Genomic DNA, 21,995 nt, shown 5'->3' on the forward strand with positions numbered 1-21,995 from the left:
CTGCAGTCAACCTCACAAAGCAACATTTCCTGCCACACAGCCCTAAAAGTATGGCCAAACCCAAGAAACATGGAGCTTGGTTCCATAAAGGGGGATTTGTTCTAGATAGTGACAAGCCATCAGAGAGAAAGCCTCTGCTCTGTGGTTATGTATTGATAATGCCCAACACACCCATGAGGATTTACTCCTGACTTCCTGGCACCGTGGACGTCATAGAGGCTTCATGGATTCGTGTTGATAGGACAGGCCATGCATGACCCCAGGCGGTGTTGTTAGAGAAATCAGAGGAAAAATCTGGTTTCCTGAGACTCTCCGGACAGTTTTGAGAAGGAAGACCCATTCAAACCTTCTCTCTTTCCTACTCTAAACCCTTTCCTCTTCTTTCTACAGGGAAAAAATGAGTTAACAGCATTAATTACTGGCTAGTGGTGGAAATAACTGAGGGTTTATTGTGCGCCAATCGCTGTGCTCAAGTCTTGCATATGTTGCTTCGTTTTATCATGTAAAGAGAACCCTCTTTTTCTGGTGACAGCTCCCATACCAGGCCTAGGGCTTTCCACTCTCTGTTCACATGACCCCAAGTTCCCCTGGCTTCATGGGTGAGAACGGGACCCAGCATGGCCATCTGCTGGGTATTCCATTCTGGACATCGCGACAGGTTCTGGGACAGACAAATGTTCAAGTCAATCTTAGGATAATTTGTCAGGGGATCTTCCGTGGAACAACTGGAAAAAAGTAACTCTTTCTATTGGGGTCACTGTGTGTAGGGGTGAAATAAACCTGGAAAAGTAGAGCTGAGAGGGTGGAAGAGAAAGCATGGCACCCAGAAAGGGACCAGAAGTGAAAGCATTCAAGCATGTGCACGAGACAGGGGTGGGCGGGGCTGGGGGGAGGGCGCTGGGGCTGGGTAGAGGAGGCAGAGTCGCAATTTCAGCCCCTGCATCTAGACAGGCTTGAAGTTTTCTGGGATGTCAGCCACCAAGTTTTTGTTTCTCATTTCTTAAGCACTTTTGAGTTTACTGTCTGTTATTCTCATAATCCTGACTATTATGAAAAAAACTTTATGAAAAATGTATTATTACCGTTTTACAGATGAAAAAGTGAGCCTCAGAAAATTTCATTCAAAGACTCACTATTCTGCCTGGGATTGTCTGGTATCTTTATAAATCTTATTCCAGACTTTCTCGGACCTTGATTTTTAACTTTTATATTTGAATTTGCTCATTCATTCTTAGTTGAATCTATAACTTTTTCTAATTATTCTTAATAAAAAAGTTTCAGGCCATCCAGGCAACAGACTGAAGTCACAGTCTCAAAATGATCTCTTGAAGATTTTCATTGTTCATTGTCCTGAGTCACCTAGGCAGAAATCCACCTGAAAAATGGTTTGCATTCACAATTTCTTCAGCTCATGGTTTGCAGAACATTTGTAAATGAGATGTGAATATTTATAGACGTTTGTGACATTACTACTGCATTTAGAAGCTTTTATACCAAATTATAGATTCATGTAAAGGTTATAAATTAGAAGCTTTACAGAAAATGTCTAAATATTTATGAATTTAACTACATTTAGGAATAAATTTGCAAATTTTACATTTGCTATTTTTTCACATTTATGAGCAAATATGAGTTTTCTAATAATCTATCAAAATGAGTCGGCACTCAGAAAAGCACAAACCCCAGATGGAAATGTTGTCTTCATTTTCTTTGGGCGTCTCCCTCCCCCTCTGTCTCTGTCTCTTGCCTCTCCTTCTCTCTCCCTGACTCCTTTTTCCACCAAAAATAAAATATGCAAAATCCACCAAGGAGATTTCAGTACTCCTGACAATCCCTGGTATTTATGAGTTGTCAATCATGTTATCTCTTTATTTTTAACTCTCTAATCAGTCATCCATCAACCAACATTATCCAGGAGAAAAAAAAATGCACTCTGGAACTCTTAAAACATCATAACCTTTAAGTTACGCTGTGTTCCAACTGAACATACTTGGCATGGAATCAGGCAAAACCACAGTTCTTGTTGGCCGCGCCCTTGAGGAGTGGACACACATAGAAGTCTTGGGATTTTCTGCTTCTGCACACCTCACCCTTGGGAACTAGGGGAGGGAGGAGACCATCACAACTCCGTGTGCTTCAGGTCAGGCTGCCTTTTTTTTTTTTTTTTTTTTTACTTTTTTTTTTTTTATTATATATGAAATTTATTGACAAATTGGTTTCCATACAACACCCAGTGCTCATCCCAAAAGGTAGGTCAGGCTGCCTTTCTACCGGCTTACCGCTTTCCTGCACTTCAGTACCAAGAGCCCCAATGGAGCTCATCAGCCAGCACCCAGGCCACCCACTTCATGACTGCTCACATCCAGGGATCTTCCCTGCACCTCACCGTGGCCCCTGGACTTGGTCATCACGAAGAGCCACACCAACACTGAAATCTCAACTGGCATGCATCCTACTCTTTAAGCCCCGCCTTCAAGTCTACTTAACTCTTGAACATTTCTTTAGCCTCACCGTGACTTTCAGTTCCTAAAAATCACTATCTATCTCTGTCCTCAGTCTGTCATGGTGCCACTTGCCTCCTTACTCAGCTAAAAGCCCATGTCCAGCTCTATACTCATCTCCTTGCAAACACTGCTAACTGCCTTGGCGGTCTCCCCCTCTTCCACCAGGCCCAGTTTCAAACTTGGTTAAATGCAAGTACCTGAGGGTTGCTGAACCTTACTGAAGACTAACGCACCACCAGGCTGACTTGAACTTCAGAAACAAAAATACCAAATTCGTATTCAGCAGTGCTGACTCACCCAGTCAGCTGCACAGCTGTGGCTCTTCCTGGGTCACATGGGCCAGCGTAGGGAACCCAAGCCAAAGTCACAATGAGTGTGGAAATGGTCTAATAGGACTGGTTCAGGGATGGGCATAAAATCTAATTATAGCGGATTAGACATAAGGAGAAATTTCCTGTGATTTCTCACTTATTTCTGAGAGCAACTAGGACTTCACTCTCATGTTTCCCCCACTCAATTTTGATGATACAAATTACAAATATCAAGCCTCGACTTCTTTAGCCACTTTCTTGACGTCAAGAGAGCGAGGCTACCTCGAGCACTGTGGAAAATAGAGCAGATAAAATGAAAGAACTCAGATCCTTTCTGAGACTTTGAGCTGCTGAATCGTTCAGTGTGAACATTCACACTACCCCCATACCTTCCAGTTACACTGGGCAATATACCCTTTGTTGTATAAGCTGGTAGGAATTAAATTTTCTTTTTCATGTTGTAAACAAGAATCCAAAACTGATAGAGTTTCTTACTATGATTACTTTCTTGCTCCAAAACAACAACAACAACAACAACAACAATAACAACAACACCTTGCTTTTACAGTCTCTTCTTTCATTAGACAGGGATTCGTTGAATAAATACTCGCCGCATACTGCTGAATGTCTCTTTAATAGTTCACCCCCAGGCTCCAGCCGTAGTGAGGCCAGCTAGGACAGGTATGGGCAAGCAGTATGTGGGAAGTGGCCACAGATAGTGATTTTCATGTTGATGGGGATACACATTTTGCAGTAGCGCTCAGCCTCAAAATTGTTCTTTCCCTCCATAGAATCAGAATGGTCTATAAAACCCTTCCCCCTTCTGGAAAGGGCAATGCCATTCTTTGGTATTGGGAGGCAACTGAAGCTGCCAAGTATAGAACACACATCAGAATATATCCACACTCGTTTATTGCATTAGTATAAGTGATGGATCTCTGCAGTAGACAGAGAAAAAATGGCAAAAAAAAAAAACAAACCCCACAAGGTAATAATAATAGCAGCTACCATTGTTTCAGGATCTATTATGCTTGTAGGCATTGGCATTGTGCAACTTAACGAAGGTACTCGGAGACTCACAACAATTCTACGATAGGCGATCCGCACTCCGCACGTGGTAAAAATTGAGATCGATCAATGTGAAGTGACTGCACAAAGCCACGCGGGTAGTCGTGGTTTGAATGGCGGCCCCACAGAAGCCCCTCATCTCCAGAACCTGTGAACATAACCTTCCTTGGAGAAGAAGGAGAAAAGGTCTTTGCAGATGTAATTTAGTGAAACATCTGAAGATGAGATCCTCCTGGATTTAAGATTCCTCAATCCAATGACAAGTGTCCTTATAAGAGAAAGGTAGAGGAAGATGAGTCACAGACACAGATGAGAAGGTAAAGGCAAAATGGGGGGCAGAGGTTGGAGAGGTGTATCTACAAGCCAAAAACTTCCAATGGCTGCTGGTAGTCATCTGAAATGAAGAAAGGCATGGCATGGATTTTCCCCTCAGAGCCTCCAGAAAGAACAAACCCTCCAACACCTTGGCTTTGGACTTCGAGTCCTCCAGAACTGTGAGAGGACAGATTTCCATGGTCTTAAGCCACCTGGTTTGCGGCGATTTGTTTTGGCAGCCCTGAGAAACTAATAAAAGCTGAAACTCAAACCCACGATTGCCTGCTCTTAGGAGTTCATGCTTGGATCGAAATATCATATTGAATAAAAACTACTTAAAAAGTGGAGTCTCGGTGAATACGAATAAGAGAATCGAGCATTCTGTGAAATTATCATAGAAGCTCTACAAAAGACATCACCGTCTGATGCACACAGGTCTCAGTGAGAAGTACAGAAGAGCCTTCGGTGCAGAACAAGAATAATACAAAAGATAATGACCGCACGGTTTTCACAAGTTTGTTAGTCAAGAGATGTTGCAATTTAGCACCAGAAGGCAGCACTTAAGCTGAAGTGATGATTACTACCTATGATGTGTGTGTTTTGTTCATAAGTAAGTAAGTGTAAGTAGATACATGTATACTTCACTAGTTAATGAATACAACATAGTATGAGTTTAAGCGTCAGTTAACATTGTGGCTGTCTTTTCAAAGTTCTGAGCCTAAAATACTTACCTTTAGGAAAGGAATTTAACAGGTATTGAGCGACTCCCATACCAGATACTTCATGTGTTACCTCCAGCTTTGAAGCCCGCAAGCGCTGCTCCCTTTTTCAAAAATGCGAAAGCCGGGCAGGCATTACTAGCCCACACTGGCCCCATACTTGAAGCCCCAAGAAGCAAGGTAACAGTGTTCAAGTCTAAACCTTTGTCAATATGCACGCTGTGGTTTGAACCCACTTTCTCTGCCTCCAAATTCTATATTTTCCCCTACTACATGATGACGTCTTCAAGTTGCTTCAAGTGTTGCTATGAAAAAGTCATCTACACTGATCACTGGAGGTGACAGCTGGAGCTGGTATGCTGGGGACAGGCCAAGGGAGTAACCCTTCTGAAGAAGATACCAGAAGATAGACTCGCCTTCCCTGGGGAGGAGGTGGGGGGGGGGTGCATTGGGGAGCAGGACCAGCTACCTAATTTGCAGGGCCTTGTGCAAAATGATGATGTAGGACCCTTGTTAAAAAATTGCCAAGAATTCTAATAGCAGGGTATTAAACTAAGCCCAGAGTCCTGTTACGTGTGGAGTCCTGTGGGACTGGGGAGAGAGCACACCTGGGAAGCTGGACATCTGGCTTGCAGAAGAGCGACCAAAGGGACCTCGGTAAAGATCTCCCGCCTAGGTCAGCACACCCTTCTCTCTGCTGCTTCCCATGCTCACGTAGGCTCCAGCGGTACTGATAAGAAGTTGGGTCAGAGTTATACTTTCTCAAAACAGGGAGAATCTTTAATGCCCTGCTCTTGGTTCTTACACAAGTAAACTACTGCATTGCACTGGGTGGATCCCTGCGTTACTTTACAGTTAGGGTCCAGAAGTTCAAGTGCTTCAACAAAAGTATTTTTATGGCAGTGGTCTTTTAGGGAGATAGGTAAGACTCTTGATTCACTTACATATGTATTTGATCCAAGCTAACATCAACAAAAGCAATGCCTCAGACTTGAAGGACAGGAGAATGAAATGGGAAGGGGGAATATCAAATTCCATTGCCCTAGAGGCCAGAGCTTCTGTGTAGATATGCCTTTGGCAGTCTCAGAAACGCTGCCTTTCAGTTTCTGTAAGACACTATATTTGAGTTGTCTTTTAGAGATCGGTGTTTTCCAAAGTGTGTACAACTGAAAACTATTTTGAAAGATGTTAAGAGCTAATCGCATAAAAAATAGTTTCATGGTCAAGTAAGTCGGAGCTTTGTGCTACACAGAGTGTTTTTACTACAGGATGTTTCACGGGCTCGTGTGCTGGGGTGGGCTAAGGCATGCGGCTTTTGCACAGACATCTTGCGGGACCGTGTTCCGTGAAACACACTTTATGAAGCGCTTCTTTATGTGAAGCTGCCTTGCAGGCGGCATGCCAAGGAGGGTATTTTCAAGCTCCATAAGTCCAGGCACACTTGTTTAAGAGCTTGCTTACCTAGGAACTTCTGATTCGGCCATTCTTAGCTCATTACTTCCCCTCCCTAAGTCCCAGGTGGAGGTCGGTACACCTGTTCTCACAGTGTCCTGGCATTTGGTGCTCAGTTCTCACCCGAGGAGCAGATTATGACTGTGAAGATCGAAAAACATTCTCAGCTAATCTTAGCTGTGGGGTTAATACTGTCGCGGGGATCTTTTTGCAGTCTGTGCAGACGTGCGCTGCTCAAAGATCCATCTAGCACTCAAAATGAGGCTCCCTGAGTCTACGCCCCGGAACCCGCCGTCACCGCCGGAGCTGGCAACGTGCCTGGCTGTTCTTGTGTGGCCCAAGGCGAGTTGCTGCGTTCACTGAGACAAGTGGCTGCTGTGCTCTTCCTAATTTTAAATACGCCCACAGAGCAGAGAGGGACTCACAGTTTGATAGATAACTATTTAGTTTGCATCAAGAGTAACTGAGTTTTCCATCCCACTACACTTGAAAAACCCACCAGGCTATAAGAGCAGCAGTCAATGAGCAAGCGACAACCTAGCCCACACAACCTGGGGCCCTGAGGCCTGGACGACGTTCCGTGGGATGTTGTGTGCCCACCGTGGACATCTTAAGTTCCCAGGAGGCCGGGAGTATGGAGCTAACCACCGGGGGGGTATTCTGACGGGACTAATCACTTTTGGCACTGTGTGTGTTTGTTCACAGAAAGGGAAGTTGAAATCACAAGTGAGTGTTTATTAATAACTGGGCTATGATAAAGGAGTAACCAAAGAAATTCACCATTAAATGTTCGGAGTTGAAAGATCCACATTTCTTGTTGTATTATATTATTCGTGCATTCATTTAACACATACATCGAGGCTCCGTTTTGTGCCAAGAACTCTGACAGACCCAGGGGGATATGTAGGGAACACAACGGTCGCCGGCCCCCACCACATGCTGCTAATTAGTTAGCTCTGAAATGGTTTGCTTCAGGGTATGATCATGGAATTGTGATCAGGCCTCTTACGTCCCCTGCCTCAGCTCTCCCTGGCTCCCTGCTCCCCACATCCTCACAGCGTCACGGCTCACATCCTAGCTCACCGCCTCAGACCTTCCCCAATTCCTCAGCAAACTATGACTGAAGCAGGGATATATCACGGCTCTCAGTATTCTTCTTGCAATGGGTGGAATTATTTTGGGAGCTTGTGTGCTTTCAGAGGCTTTGACTATTGTCTTATGTGGCTTGTTGTTGCCAGTCAAACCCAGGATATAGTCTTTTTTTTTTTTTTTTTTTTTGTAAATAACACCTAGGTTCCTGGGCCAGTCCTTCTAGATCACTTTTCCTCTTCCCATGTTGACCCAGCCTACTGACCCATGTTGACTGTATCTTCTGACCTTCCTCTTTGGTTCAGATCTGATGGTTACTCCGGCTAATGACTCTATACCTTTTTAGGCATAAACTCTTAACCGGAATCTTTTCTTCATTGTGTTTTCTACATGCCTACTTACTACCAGGTTTCCAGAACTGACCCCCAACTGGATTCTCTGGTGATTAGAAATCTCCTGATTCTAAACTAGAAGGTGAATTAATTACGACTTAGTTTGCCATCGATTTTGTACACCTGACCACTCAAAGTCAGACACAAAAGCTGCAACAGGATCTCCAACTCAGTTTTGTCCTAGGCTTTCAGTCCGATCGTCAGGTCTCTACCCCCTCCTCTTCTTGACTGGTGCTGCTCTACGTTGGTCATAATAAATCATCCCTAAAATACAGACCTGGCGGGAGATGGCAAGGGGAGCTACTCTGAAATTGGAGAGTCTGTCAATGCAGGAAGTTAATTCCAACCACAGAGAATCCATGTCGCTTATATGCATCAAACAGGCGTTCAGTTGTCTTAGTATTTCATTCCTCCTAAGAAAAATGATGATCAGAAAGGCAGAAAAAAGCTGCTAACTTGCATTTCTTTGCTGAAAATGGTAAGAAAAAAAAGAGTGCATATGGAGGAAGAAGGCAATTCCCTACTACTGCGTTTTGAAGACCGAGAAACAGAAACAGCTAGAAGATATCCAAAAGAAAAAAAGAAAAAGATACTCTGATAAAGGGGAGAGTAAGAGGAACAAGGAAAGAAAGCAGATGAGTCATGGTAGTTGTATTAGTCCATTCAGGCTGCTACAGTGAAACACCAGACTGGGTGGGTTAAAGAACAGAAATTTTCTCATTGTTCTGTAGACTAGACACCAAATTCAAGGTGTGTCAGGGTCAGTTTCTGGGAAGGCCTCTCTTCCTAGCTTGAAGATGGCTGCCCTTTTGCTCTTCCTCACATGGCCTCATCTCTGTGTGGACATGGAGAGGAAGTTCTGGTGTCTTTCCCTCTTCTTATAAGGACAACAGGGCTATCTGATTAGGGCTCCACCCGTATGGCTTCATTTAACTTAATTCTCTCCTTAAAAGCCACATCTCCAAATACAATCACATTGGTAGTTAGGGCTGCAACACAGGAGTTTTGGAGGGACAGAATTTGGTTCATAACAATACCTAGTGGTGATTAACACCACCTAGGTATGAGCAGAACATAGTTAGTCTGAGCAATGTGGGGTCACATAACTAGTGGTTAACAAGACAGATTCTCGATTTAAATAGGCATGACTTTGAATTCTGGTCTCCAACTTTATTCATTTATTCTCTCATTTAATCATTAAACAAATGTTTATTAAGCATATGTGTATGAAGACCCTGTTAAGTGGTTTAAGCACCGTGGGGTGAATATAAGCATCTCAGCAGATACAATCTCTGTCTTTGCATGACATAGTCCAGTGGGAGTGCTAGTCAATAATCAAAAACCATACAAATATGTAGTTACCAGCTATGAGATCTTATACAAGATACTCAAACATGCTAAGCCTCAGTTTCCTCATCTGTAAAATGGACCAATAATAATATCTACACCATAGTGTTTTGTAGGAGGAGATTAAATGATAAGATGCATACAAAACACAACACCACACCCGACATGTAGGTAGTGCAAACATACAAACGAACAACAGAAAACAACAGCACAAAATCCTTAGGAGATGACCCCCATCAAGAGGAAAATAATGGATTGTAGATGAGTAAAAAAACAATGAGCCACTAGTTACCACAGCATTCTTCATGTGAACACTAGGGGGGCATCAAGATACCTTTGCTAGACTGCATATCGCATGTCCACAGGGGAGTGCTGGAAACCACTCATGAAGCCACATGTGGAAGACAGTGTTCCTCAGTTCATCTGCTTCTTCCTGGCTTTTAAAGCAAACGATCTGCTTCCAGGACATACTTCTGTGAGTAGTTTTCCTCATCTGCCAAAATGAAAATGTAGGAGAGAGAATTCTTACGTCTCAAAATCCTAGGCTTTAAATAAGGTTAATGATGAAGATTAGTGAAAAAACATGGTGATATGTGACACGAGGACCTTGATAATCAGACCAAACCCAAAACCAAAACCAAACCAGTCGTTTCAAGTAGGCTTCACATGTGAAGTTGCAACTTACAGTGACCCCAAGAGTGTCTTTTCTTCCCTACGTCTTCAAGTAGATAAAGCTCTAAAGTAGTAAGTCGATCCTTGACTATTCCACACAGCTGTTAAGTGCAGGGGCTTCAGTAAGTATCATTCTGCTCTTTTCTGATTGTAATTCACTTGGCCTCTCTGTGCCTTGGTTTCTCCACTGTAAATGGGAAGAGAAATGGTGCCCGTCCCATAGATTTGTTACGAGGCTGCTTCGGGATAATTCCAGCAGAGCCCTGTATACAGCAAGTGTATGAAGGCTTAGCTATTGTTGCAAAGGGGATTGTCTCAATGATTCTCTGGGTTGTTTCCATTCAACAATTTTGAGTCATCCAACAACAATTTTCCAGGGTGGCAATAAATGCAGGCCAATGTCCTTGCTAAAAGAGAAATCTGGCCCGACGAGAGAAGCTGTCAAATCCTGAAAAGAGGATTTTGTTACCAAAACTGCCTGTCACTTCCTCACTTCACCCCGGGGTCTACACTCTTTGTTTCTCTTTTCACTGCATACCATTCAGATCAAAGTGTTTTTGCCCCGCTTATCCTCTAAAGCACATATCAGTAGGTTAATGGTTGAAGGTCATGGGCCTCCATCCTTGTATACCTTGTCTGGGCCATGCTTGGTGGAGCCAAGGCCCCAGCTGGCGTGGGGGAAGTCAGAGTAAGCACACTGTGCGCCCGGCAGATGTAGAAAGCTCGGTGCAGTGATCTGGGTGCACCTGTTGGTTTGTCACCATCTGTTAGCCAAAATGTTAAAGAGCCACACCCTCCGACGGCCAGCTGAGGAGAACTTAATCTCTTCCCCCACAGGCCTCCCAATACAGGCTGCCGATCACATCTTACAAAAGAAGAGAGGCAAACACAAAGAAGGAACTGTCTGAACCCCGCCCGGGGGGGAAACCTAATCTTCTGTCATTGCTGGATTTTATTTCTTAAGCTAACAAGACAGGGGTTTTAAAATAAACCTAGATAGTTATTACCTGATAAGAAATCCTGTTATAAACTGCCAATTTTTTAAAGGGAAGATATTGGTTTAACATGGATACTAGTATTAAGCAAATTAAGTGGTGATGGTGTTTTGGATGCCTACTTAGTGGGGTGGAACTATTACAAGAGAGCTAACGTTTGCCTCCTCTAAGGGAGACAGAACTGGAATCTTAGTAGCAAAGTTGCTTGGGAAAGCAGCCCAGGATAAACAATTATCTGGGAGCTTAGGCCTTGGAGTCTCTACGATTAGAGAAATATTCCTCTAAGTAAAGATGGAAATTTGTATGAGCTTTATCAAATCATGGGGCAGGCTTCCCCCACTTGTGTCTCAGTCCTGTTGCCCTGATGTGCACGGTACAGAACATGGTCTCACATTCCTAAGGAGTCAAGGACCACACAATAGCAGTTAGCCAGCGGATGTCATGTCAGAACTAGGTGCCAACTCCCTTCCAGCTGAGCACCAATAAATATTTTTAAAAAGAGTCTGAGATGGCAAGAATCTTTCATTGACTGGGCCCAGTCTTATCAAAGTTAAATATTCAGCTAGAATATGTATCCGGCAACCTTCTTGAATATGTACCCAGGATAACTCAGAGCAAAACTTAGCACGCATTCTTCGTTAAGAGTAAATGAGAAGCAAGAAGCTTGTTCCCAACTAAAGTTACAAGGTAAGGAAGGAAATTTAAGATTTTAAAAAGGATTTTAAGTTAGAAATTACTTCATCTGGCTATCAAGTTTGGCTTTTTTTTTTTTTTTTTTTGGTTTTGTTTTGGTTTGTTTTTAGGTGGTGGTGATAGGAAGACAGTTTTTAATATTGGTCAACCCTTTTGTATGGCCTCATACTTCTCTTGTTGATTCTTTACCCCTTTCTTTCTTACCAAACTATCATTCAACCTAATCCTTAAGGAATATTGAATAGAATTAACACCTTTATACCAATCCCATTAGTGTGCTGTTAAATTAATGGGTTCACTTCTGCCCTCCAGCAAAATGCGGATTATAATCTTGAGACAAGCTACCTTTAGGCAGTAGGCAATCACTTTAAAAACCTGAAAGCAGGCAACATATGGCACACTACACAATATAAAAGTGTTTAAGAGGTACAAGTTTCCACCCTCCATGATACATGCCCAGTTTTAAATAAAACATAGCGTCATCTGGTTCACGCTTAAACACTGAAATTGAAATTATTGGCCATACTGTCATTTTCAAAACAATAGCTAACGGTTTGCACATGTGCTGTTTACAGATCCACAGCCTGTAAACACAGTCACCAACCACAACTTTGCAAAGGTAAATGACAGCTTGAAAAATTTCAAGTCTCCAGAACTCCTGGGATTTCCTCATTTTCCCCCCTTTCATTCATTCTTTCTTCCCACCCCACCCCCAACTCTAATCATAGACACAACAGAGCCTCCTCTGCGTGCGCATGCGTAACTTCCTAACCATGTCACCGCCATCCCCCCACCCCCCACGACACATTTTCCTGCTGTTGAGACCAGCTGGGATGTATTAGTCATGCTGAAGCACGTCATGTAACACAGCAAAATATCAGGCAGCCCAGTGTCATGGGAAAAGTGAATCTACTTCATTATCTACCTAGGGGAAGGAAACAGAACTACCGCTTAAAAAGGCCTGGTCTTCCCTTCCGTGTTAATGTATATTCTGTTAATATCATTAAGGATATTCCAAGGTCTTGCTGTCAGTGAACATAGTACATTAGGAAAGCATCAGCAGTACTACTGGGCCTTTTTTACCCTTTTGTTCAGACACAAATTCTGTAAAATTAGAAGGTTGTGATTTATTTAAATAAAGGAGAAGGATACTGTTATCAAACTAGGAAAAGGTATGTCCCCTACTGTAAGACATTACTTTGGAGATTTGTAGGGAAAACAGTAATAATGTGTTGTGTAGCACTGCTTCTCAGACTTGAATGTACATTGGGATCAGTGGAGAGCCTATTAGAAATGTTACCGCTGGGGGCGCCTGGGTGGCGCAGTCGGTTAAGCGTCCGACTTCAGTCAGGTCACGATCTCGCGGTCCGTGAGTTCGAGCCCTGCGTCAGGCTCTGGGCTGATGGCTCAGAGCCTGGAGCCTGTTTCCAATTCTGTGTCTCCCTCTCTCTCTGCCCCTCCCCCGTTCATGCTCTGTCTCTCTCTGTCCCAAAAATAAATAAACGTTGAAAAAAAAAATTAAAAAAAAAAAAAAAAAAGAAAGAAATGTTACCGCTGACCCAGCAGCCTGAAAGTCTGCATTTCTAACAAACTTCTGGGTGAGGCTGGTAGCTGCTGGCCTCAGGACCACACTTTGATTAGAAAGGTTGTATAGAAAGGGCAACATTTAGGCAAGTTCAAATACAGCTGTTTAGAACTATGGAGGACTAATGTCAATCACAAATTGATCTGGATGAGTTGGAAGGGATCTACATTTAGGTGATGGTGAAGGGAAGGGGCTACCATGGGTCTCTGGGATTTGTTTTTGTTTTTTGTTTTTTTTTGGATTAAAGAGGAAAATCTGGGGAACAGGCAACAACATGAGACAGGGAGGATGCTTTGGTTAATTTTTAAATTTTTATTCTTAACAATCTAGACAGGTTTGGAAGCCCTCAAAATTACCTTGAGGTTAGTTGGGTTACCAATTATATATTGGTAACTCTGATTTTTTAGTAAAGAAGCAGAGATGCAAAGAGGTTTTTTATAAAGGATATCAAAAGACAAGTAAAAAAGTGGAAATGGAACTAGATTTGGGTCTGGTTCCAGTGCCCTAGTAAAATCTCTGGGAGGAAAAATAAGAAAATGGTTTTCCCAATGAAAGATGGTCAAAGAAGGTATGATAATACAAGATTTTACCCCATCATTGCCCCTTGAAATAACTTACATCTGGTATTTCCTCTGCCATGCTTCTCATGTGTCACTAATTATGGTGGCTTGAAAATACTTGACAGTTCTACAATTATTTTATTTTTATAACAACATAATTTTTAAGAAAGAATCCATTTTCAAAAAACTTTAAGACCACATTAGGTGTTCTTCATGACCAAGAAACATGAGAATTTTGATGGTCCTATGTTAAAACCAAACAAAAATTATGGAAATTAAAAAAAAGGTCAAATATTTTGCTTTTCTTTCTTAAGCTTATTTATTGATTTTGAGAGAGAGAGAGCACAAATGAGGGAGGGGCAGAGAGAGAGTGAGAGAGAGAGAGAGACAGAAACAGAGAATCCCAAGGAGGCTACGCGTTACCAGCAGGGAAACTGATGAACCATAAGATTATGACTTGAGTTGAAATCAAGAGTCAGAGGCTTAACTGATAAGCCATCCAGGTGCTCCTGTTTTTATTTCTTGAATTGTGTTATGGTCTATTAGTTTCCTCAGGTTGCAGTAACCAATTACCATGAACTTGGTGGCTTACAACAACAGAAATGAATTCTCTTGCAGTTTGGGAGATCAGGAGTCTTCAGGTCTCTAGAACAGAATCCTCAACCTCTTCCTTAGCTTCTGGAAGTGGCTGGCAATCCTGGTGTTCCTTGGCTTGTAGAAATATTATCCAATCTCTGACTCCATTGGCACACAATGTTCTCTCCACGGGTCTCCTCTGTGTCTCTTCTCTTCTTCCAGGGATACCAAATATATTGGATTAGGGCCCACCCTGATACTGTATGATCTCATTTTAACTTGATTACACCTGCAAAGACCCTACAGCAGGCATTGTCCACAGTTTTGCTTCCATGGTTTTAGTTGGTCAACCAATGTCTGAAAGCCGACAGTTGGTCAGGAGGTCAATAGCAGTCTAACACTATGTCAAGGTGCCTACATCATTCACCTTGCTTCCTCTCATCAGAAAGCATTTTATTATCTCACATCATCACAAGAAGGATGAATTCAGTAGAATAACATATTTTGACAGAGAGCGGCCATCTTCACATAACTTTTATTTCAGTGTATTGTTATAAATATTCTATTTTATTATTAGTTTGTTGTTAACTTCTTACTGTGCCTAATTTTGTTAATTAAATTTTATTGTATGTATCTGTGTACAAGAAAAAAAGTATATATAATGCTTAGTACTATCCACATTTTTTTCAGGCATTCACTGGAGCGGGGGTGAGGGGTGTCTTGTAATGTGTCCCTTATAGATAAGGGGAAACTATTCTATTTTCAAACAAGATTACATTCACAGGTGTGGGGATGAAGACTTCAACATATCTTTTTAGGGGACACAATTAACCCATAACAGGTATTATGACATAAAATCTTTGTACTTAGAAATGTAAATTTCCATTTTTTTTTTTTACCATTTTGAACAAGTGTCTTTATTTAGCGAGAGTGACAGGTTTTTTGATGTTGAGGTGCTATGATTATGAACAGGGAGAACTCAAGAAAAGTTTCACTTTTTAATGTGAAAAATATGAACTTATTAGACATGAACTAGGTATTAGAAATCTTTGTTTTAGAGCTAATGCAATTCACAACATTTACTCTTTTTTTAAAATGTTTATTTTTATTTATTTTAAAGAGAGAGACAGAGTGCTAGCAGGAGAGGGGCAGAGAGAGAGAAAGACAGAGAATCCGAAGCAGGCTCCAGGCTCCGAGCTGTCAGCAAAGAGCCCGATGCAGGGCTTGAACCCACAAACTGACAGATCACGACAGGAGCCGAAGTTGGATGGATGTCTAACAGATTGAGTCACCAGGCGCCCCTCAGAATATTTATTCTTATGAAGATTTGTACCTGTGTTTATCCAACAGTTGTTGCTTCACTATTTATTGGTAGCTGTCACTGGAACGGTCATAGAATACCTCTCCTACTTTATAGTTAGTAGATTGTGAGTTTCTTGAGGACAGATACTATCCCATTATTTTTATTTCTTCTCTGTTCCTAAAATGCACATTTTTTGAGCATGAGTTGAATATTTTTCGTATCTAGTGATAACGAATCATTCTGAAGGCAAAATAAAACTTGTTTAATTGTCATTAACATCTGAGTGTTGCTGTTGTCTATTGGACTTTGGGGAAAATGCTTATCTGAGGAGATGAATAATATTTTTCTTCATAAACATTTATTTTGTATGGCCTGTTGTTAGCACTGAATTATACAATAAACAATCACAAACAATAAATAATTGGTATTGTAGGTTCATCTTCAAGGCCCCAAGTCTGTAAGCTTCATATGTTATCCCACAGGGTGTTCAAGTGACTTGAAAGCAATGACGCTGGCTAATGTCCTACCCAGCTTGCTCACCTAGCACATGGACTCAAACAAGTGCCTTGCATGCTGACTCTAGTCCGTGATTTATGGGAGACAAGGTGAAGAAATTTGAACTAAAAATCTTTTTGATCTAATCATATTCTCCTACAATCCTTCCCGCAATCTCTTTTCCCTATCCAACCACACACAAGCAAAAATATTCAAAGAAGAATATTTGCGGTTAAGATTCAAAAACTCATCTTGAACTTAAAGCTAGCAAATGTCAGCAGTTTCATGCGAGTTTGTCCTAATGTTCTCAGAAATCTAAACTATGGTATCTTGCCGCATTTAAAATTCTTCCCTGCTCGCCGCAGTCCCTAATAATATCCTGGCCGTGCACCTTCATCTATATTCATGAGAGTGCAGATGCAGCCAAATTAGTGGCAGCAAAGCACATTTTACAGTGTAGAAAATACAATCTGGCTTCCTTTAAACATTTTTTGACAAAAAAGTTTTATTTAAAAAAAAAAAACAACAAGAAAACCAGACAGATTTAAATTCACCACCACCCGTCGGAGGAGTCTGTTACAAACGCACAGCTGGCTTGATGATGAGTGACAAATCAAAAGTCAGAGAGAAACTTCCCGATCATCTGAGCCCTTGCCACCCGATTAGCAGAAGAAAAACAGGGCAGATGGAGGGAGACGCAGCAGTTCGGAGGGAACAGATGGCCACTACGAACTTGATATATGAAATTAATAACACTTTCTCAAATACAATTAGTAACAGGAATACATTACCTGAATTTTCATAACTGTGAGCAAGCTGACATTAAATGAGGTTTTTCAGATTAACAGTTGATGTGGCATTGATATTTGGAGGGAAATAAAAATATATAGCAATAAGAGAAACCTTTTGCTTTTTGGTGCCATTGATCAGGATGTTGTAACATATGAAAGGAGAGCTGCAATTCAAAGAAATTCCATATTTAAATTTCACTAATTGGGATTTTTTTTTCCTAATGTAGCCATTTGGGCCACATAATGCATAAAATACGTAAGAGCCTCGCAGATGTATGCAGCATGTACTACCCTGGATGAATTATTCTTTAGGAAGAAATTAACCATTATACATCTCCCCACAGATAAAAGGGGAAAGCAAACAAAAAAGGGACACAGGGCAGTAAAAAAGTCAAGATAAGATGAAATCAAGAGACTAGCTTTTGTGCTTTTCAAAGCTATTCATGGTACAATAAGTATTTCTGGGTATGTCATTAGGCTTTCTCTATTTTGATGCCCAGTCTCTAGAACGGGCAAAATGTTTGTGCTATATGTCCTTGTTCAAAGCACTGTCAACCAAAGACTATTTTAGTTCAAAACCCATGATCGTGATACTCTTGGATGGGGTTAACCACTCCTCTGGGAAGCCGGAACCTTCCTGGGCTCAGCTAGGTCAGCCTGTAGTGCAGCCTGAGGCTCCCGATGAGGCGGACGTGATGATGATGGGGCTTTGCTGAATGAAGCCCGAACCCAGCCCCTGCAGGAGACTGGGGCAACCTGGGGCGTTACAAGATGAGGCCACAGCAGCAGCTGCTAGGGCTTTCTGACTGCAGCCAGGAGCACACCCATACTGATGGGTGAGAACTGCCACAGGCTTAATGCCCATGGGACAGGTAGGCTTGAGTGTCTGTGAAGTGCAGAAACTGAGTCTGAGATGGGGGGGTGGGGGGGTAGAGCAGAAATATACAAGCACACCAGCCATATGCACTTATCTAGGGTGGCAAGAGGACTCTCTCACGGGTCCCTGGAGGCAGATCATTAGTTCTGCTACAACATGAGAATGGCTGTTTCCACAGCTGGGGGCTGCAGAAACTGCAGAAACTCCTCCTCCTTGAACGGAAAAACCCTGGGTATTCAGGTAAATGCAGAAATCACAAAAAGGAGGCTGTTCTGTGGTAGGAAGCTAGCATCCTCTTGTTTGTAAGAAGGAGAGCAGAGACCAAAGAAATCAAGACAGACTTCCCTCTTCCTAACCATCCAGACATGCACTTTATCAGATAGTCAAAACAGGCACCACTGGGAAAGCCTAGAACACAGGATGAATGTAGGGCACTTACTAGACCTTAAATAATATTTATTTTAAGCAATATCTGAATTTAACTTGCGGTTTCAGCTGGGAAGCCAATTAGCAGTGAGATCTTAGCTAAATCACTGACTAAATCTTATACCACCTAATGAGTTTTCACGTATAAAATAAAGGGTTTGAGTTTTATAAAAGAACTATCACGTCTAAAAATTTTATATGAACAATCTAAATGTTAACATACCTACAGGTATTTTGTTAAAACTTTTAGGTTGCAATAACATGTCCACTTATAACCAAGACTAAGAAAGGTACTATTACTAGAAAGGTTAATACTAAAGGTTCCCAAAAGGGTTCAATCTACTATGAAGAGGATATGGTTTTTCAGGGGGAGCATGTTTTCTCTCACACGTGAAACGAAAATAAAATCGGCACACATTTAAGTTAGGCTAGGAAATTAAAAGTAAATATGAATTGGGTAAGCATGTTTCTGAGTTTGGGTTTCCCTAGAAGCAGACCTTGACACGATAACTTGAAAACAAGCAGTTTATTTGGGAGCTAGAAGAAAACCCCAGTGCGGGGGGGTGTAGGGGAAGTAAGATAAGAAAGTGAAAAGAGACAATAAGAGTCACATTATCAAACCAGTCATCATAGGTGGTGAGTGTTGCTTGAGCTCATTAGGAAAACTCTGGGCTTCCGTGTAAAACACATATTCCAACCTTAACTCACTGGAAGGTGAGGGAACTGGGGTATTTATGCACCAGCTCCTGCCAGTCATTGTTTAAGGGCTGCTCCTGGGGATTGTTAATTCCCCTGCACTTCTGGTCTGTGCTGGTGGCCACACAGGTTCCTGTGGAAAGAGAAAACCCCCAGGCAAAGAAGATCGAACGCTGGCAGTTGGAAGTTGGGTTACCGCACCTTCCAGTGTTAAGTGCAAGGGGATATGGCAGGGCACTGGCTGCATCTGCTATGACATGTAATGATAAAACCACTGTCAACCAAAGTCTCCGCCCAATGGCTATTTGTTCCACTAGACTGTGTGACCAAAGACCTTATATATCCTCCTCCTCCTCAGCTTTGAGAAGGGGGCAGAATCCACTGGGCATCCAGACTTCAAGCAGCTGCTGCTGAAAATCCCACACTGCAGGCTCCATAAGTGAACGAGAACCATTCCTTCACCCCGCTCATCTGGATACATCTGGGTATTACATGAATGGTTTCCAGCCTCCCGAAAGTAATAATCTTTATCTTCTGAATGGACTTGGCTCCACGGTTGGCTTTGCTCACTCTGAGAATGAGAAGTGAGACAGCGGAGGACGCAGGAAATCTATTCTCATGATCCCTCTAACATTCTAGTAGGGCAGGGGGATATGCTGACATCCTACTTTTTGTTATTATTCCCCTGGCAACATAAAGTTTGACTGAAATCCAGTCAGAATTTCCTTTTACCTTACGTAGAGTACAAGGGGGATGTTCTTCTCTCTTTATTGAAATATGACTATTGAGGAGAGCTAGCACATAGGGCATCTAAATAGGCACCATCAACAGAGTATTTGCTGATGTTTTCCATTCTCTCTTGATGCTAATGGGCAGCATGGCTTTCAGGAAAGGTCCTAATAACCTAGACATCCCTGATCCATAAGCTGTTAGGTTCATCCATTCTATGACAACAAACAAACAAAAACACCCAGTGCATGGGGGTGCTGGAGGATTTGAGTCTCCTTTAAAGACTTTTCTCAAGGATTCCCCTAAACACTGAATAATAACATTACTTCATATTGTTTATTTTATTCTCTGAAATTAAACAATTTCAATTCCATTCCTAAGAAATTATCTTCATTTGCTCAATCATTCAGCAAATATTTATTGGGTACTTATATACCAGGCACTGTCCCAAGCAAGCATCTCATATAAGGACCCTGCGCCTGTGAAGTGTATATTCTCATGTGAGAGTCAGTCATTAATGATAAAGTTATGAAGAAAGTTAAGTATTGTGTAAGAAGGCAATAAAGAAAACACATAAGGCAGAGAAGAGGGCCCAGAGTGCCATGGTCGTCAGGAGAGACCTCACTTGGGAGTGCCATTTAGGCAAAGACTTAAAGGGGATGAGAATATAATTCTGAGTTCCTGGCACATTTTTAGGGCTAGTGGCACTGCAGTAAATGTGACAAAATTCTTCCCTAGAGAAACTTAGATTCTAGTGAAGAAGATCAATCATAAACAGATAAACAAATAAATACAGTGTAATGTCAAAAGATAATCATAAAGAAGAAAAATAAAGTAAGAAAATGGGATAGAGTAAGGGTCAGCAAACTTTTTCTGGAAAAAGTCAGAGAGTAAATATTTTAAGATTTCTGGCATAATTTCTGACACATCTATTCACTTCTGCCTTTGTGATATGTAAGTAGTCATAGGTAGTAAGTAAATGAATGGAGATGGCTGTGTTTTAATAAGACTTTATTTCCAAAAATAAGCAGTGGGTATGAATTGGTCTGTGGGCCAGGGCCATAGTTTTCTAACCCCTGGTCATGGGAACCTTTGAGGATATGATATTTTAGCAGAGACCTGAATGAATGAATAAAAGCCATGTGATAATCTAGAGAAAAAAATGCCTCAAGCAGGAGGAAACACAAGTCTGAAGGCCTTGAGATAGCAGCTTGATTAACAAGTGTGAGACTTGAAGTCAAGTTAACAAAAGTAAGAAATATAGGAAATTGGATCAGAGTATGTAATAGACTGCATTGCTGGTCAAGTTGTTTGTTCCTCTGTGCATACACATTCTTTGCCATGTGATATATTTCCTCTGGAAATATTTCCATGTTTCCTCTTAAGTGGAGGAGTATATTTTCCTAGCCTTGACTTTGCATTTAGCCATATGACTTGCTTTGGTCAATAGAATAAAGTAGAAGTGACAATATGCCAGTCCTGAGTCTAAGTGTTAAGAGACCTTCCCTGTTTCTGTGCTCTCTCTCAAACACACATCTTCTATTCCTATAAGAAGAGCTCAGACTGGTCATCTGGTCCCTCTAAGAACAGAGCCACCCAGGCAAGCAACCCCACGTGAGTCCTGTCAGGATCAGGTAATTCTTAGCCAAGCTACAAACACTTAAGGGATAATAAGTATTGTTTTAAGCCACTGAGTTTTCAGGTTGTTTCTTACGTGATGTAGAGAGGGAGCCAAGGGGGCAGATGATGGCAGCCTTGTGATTACAGTAGGAACTTTAGATTTTGTTCTATAAGAAAGAACACCATTTGAATGTTGATGACAGAGGTAAGGTAAGACTTGGTTCACATTTTAGATGGGCTATCAGGGTTCCTCTGTGATGGAACTTGGTGTGGCTGGCATGGAAGAGAAGGAGAGTAATCAAGGAAGGGCTCTGAAATTTTTGTCCTGAACAAATGGTTAAAGCTTGGTACATTTGCTAAAATAGAGGATGATCTAGAGGATGAGTTGGTTGAAACTGGAAAAGAATATAGAATTGGGGTCAATATCAACAGAGAAATATTTTGTTAACATGAAGCCATTATGATTATCATTATTTTATTTGAACAAAGCTTTGTAGATATACTGTGTAAGCAACCGTATTAGCTTGGGCTGCTATAACAAGATACTACGGACTGGGTGGTAAACAACAGACATTTGTTTTCTCACAGTTCTGGAGGCTGCAAGTGCAGGATCAAAGTGCCATCGGCGTTGATTTCTAGTGAGACCTCTCTTCCTGGCTTATAGACAGTCACCTTCTCGCTGTGTCCTCACGTGGCCTTTCCGCCGAGAGAGATCTCTGTTGTCTCTTCTTTTTCTCAAAAAACATACCAGTCCTGTAGGATTAGGACCCCGCTCTTATG

At 41.8% G+C, this 21,995-nt stretch overlaps 1 protein-coding gene across 1 annotated transcript in view; it reads right to left on the reverse strand.

Annotated features, from left to right (window-relative positions):
• Positions 1–9,013: 9,013 nt before the first annotated feature.
• Positions 9,014–21,995, reverse strand: part of TRIQK (triple QxxK/R motif containing) — a 342,742-nt gene continuing 329,760 nt past the window's right edge. The window contains exon 14 of the transcript XR_006592646.1: positions 9,014–9,690. The gene's annotated coding sequence lies outside the window, so the exon portion shown is untranslated. The remainder of the gene's footprint in view (positions 9,691–21,995) is intronic.

This window comes from Felis catus, chromosome F2 (assembly GCF_018350175.1).
Source record: "Felis catus isolate Fca126 chromosome F2, F.catus_Fca126_mat1.0, whole genome shotgun sequence".
Taxonomy (NCBI): domain Eukaryota; kingdom Metazoa; phylum Chordata; class Mammalia; order Carnivora; family Felidae; genus Felis; species Felis catus.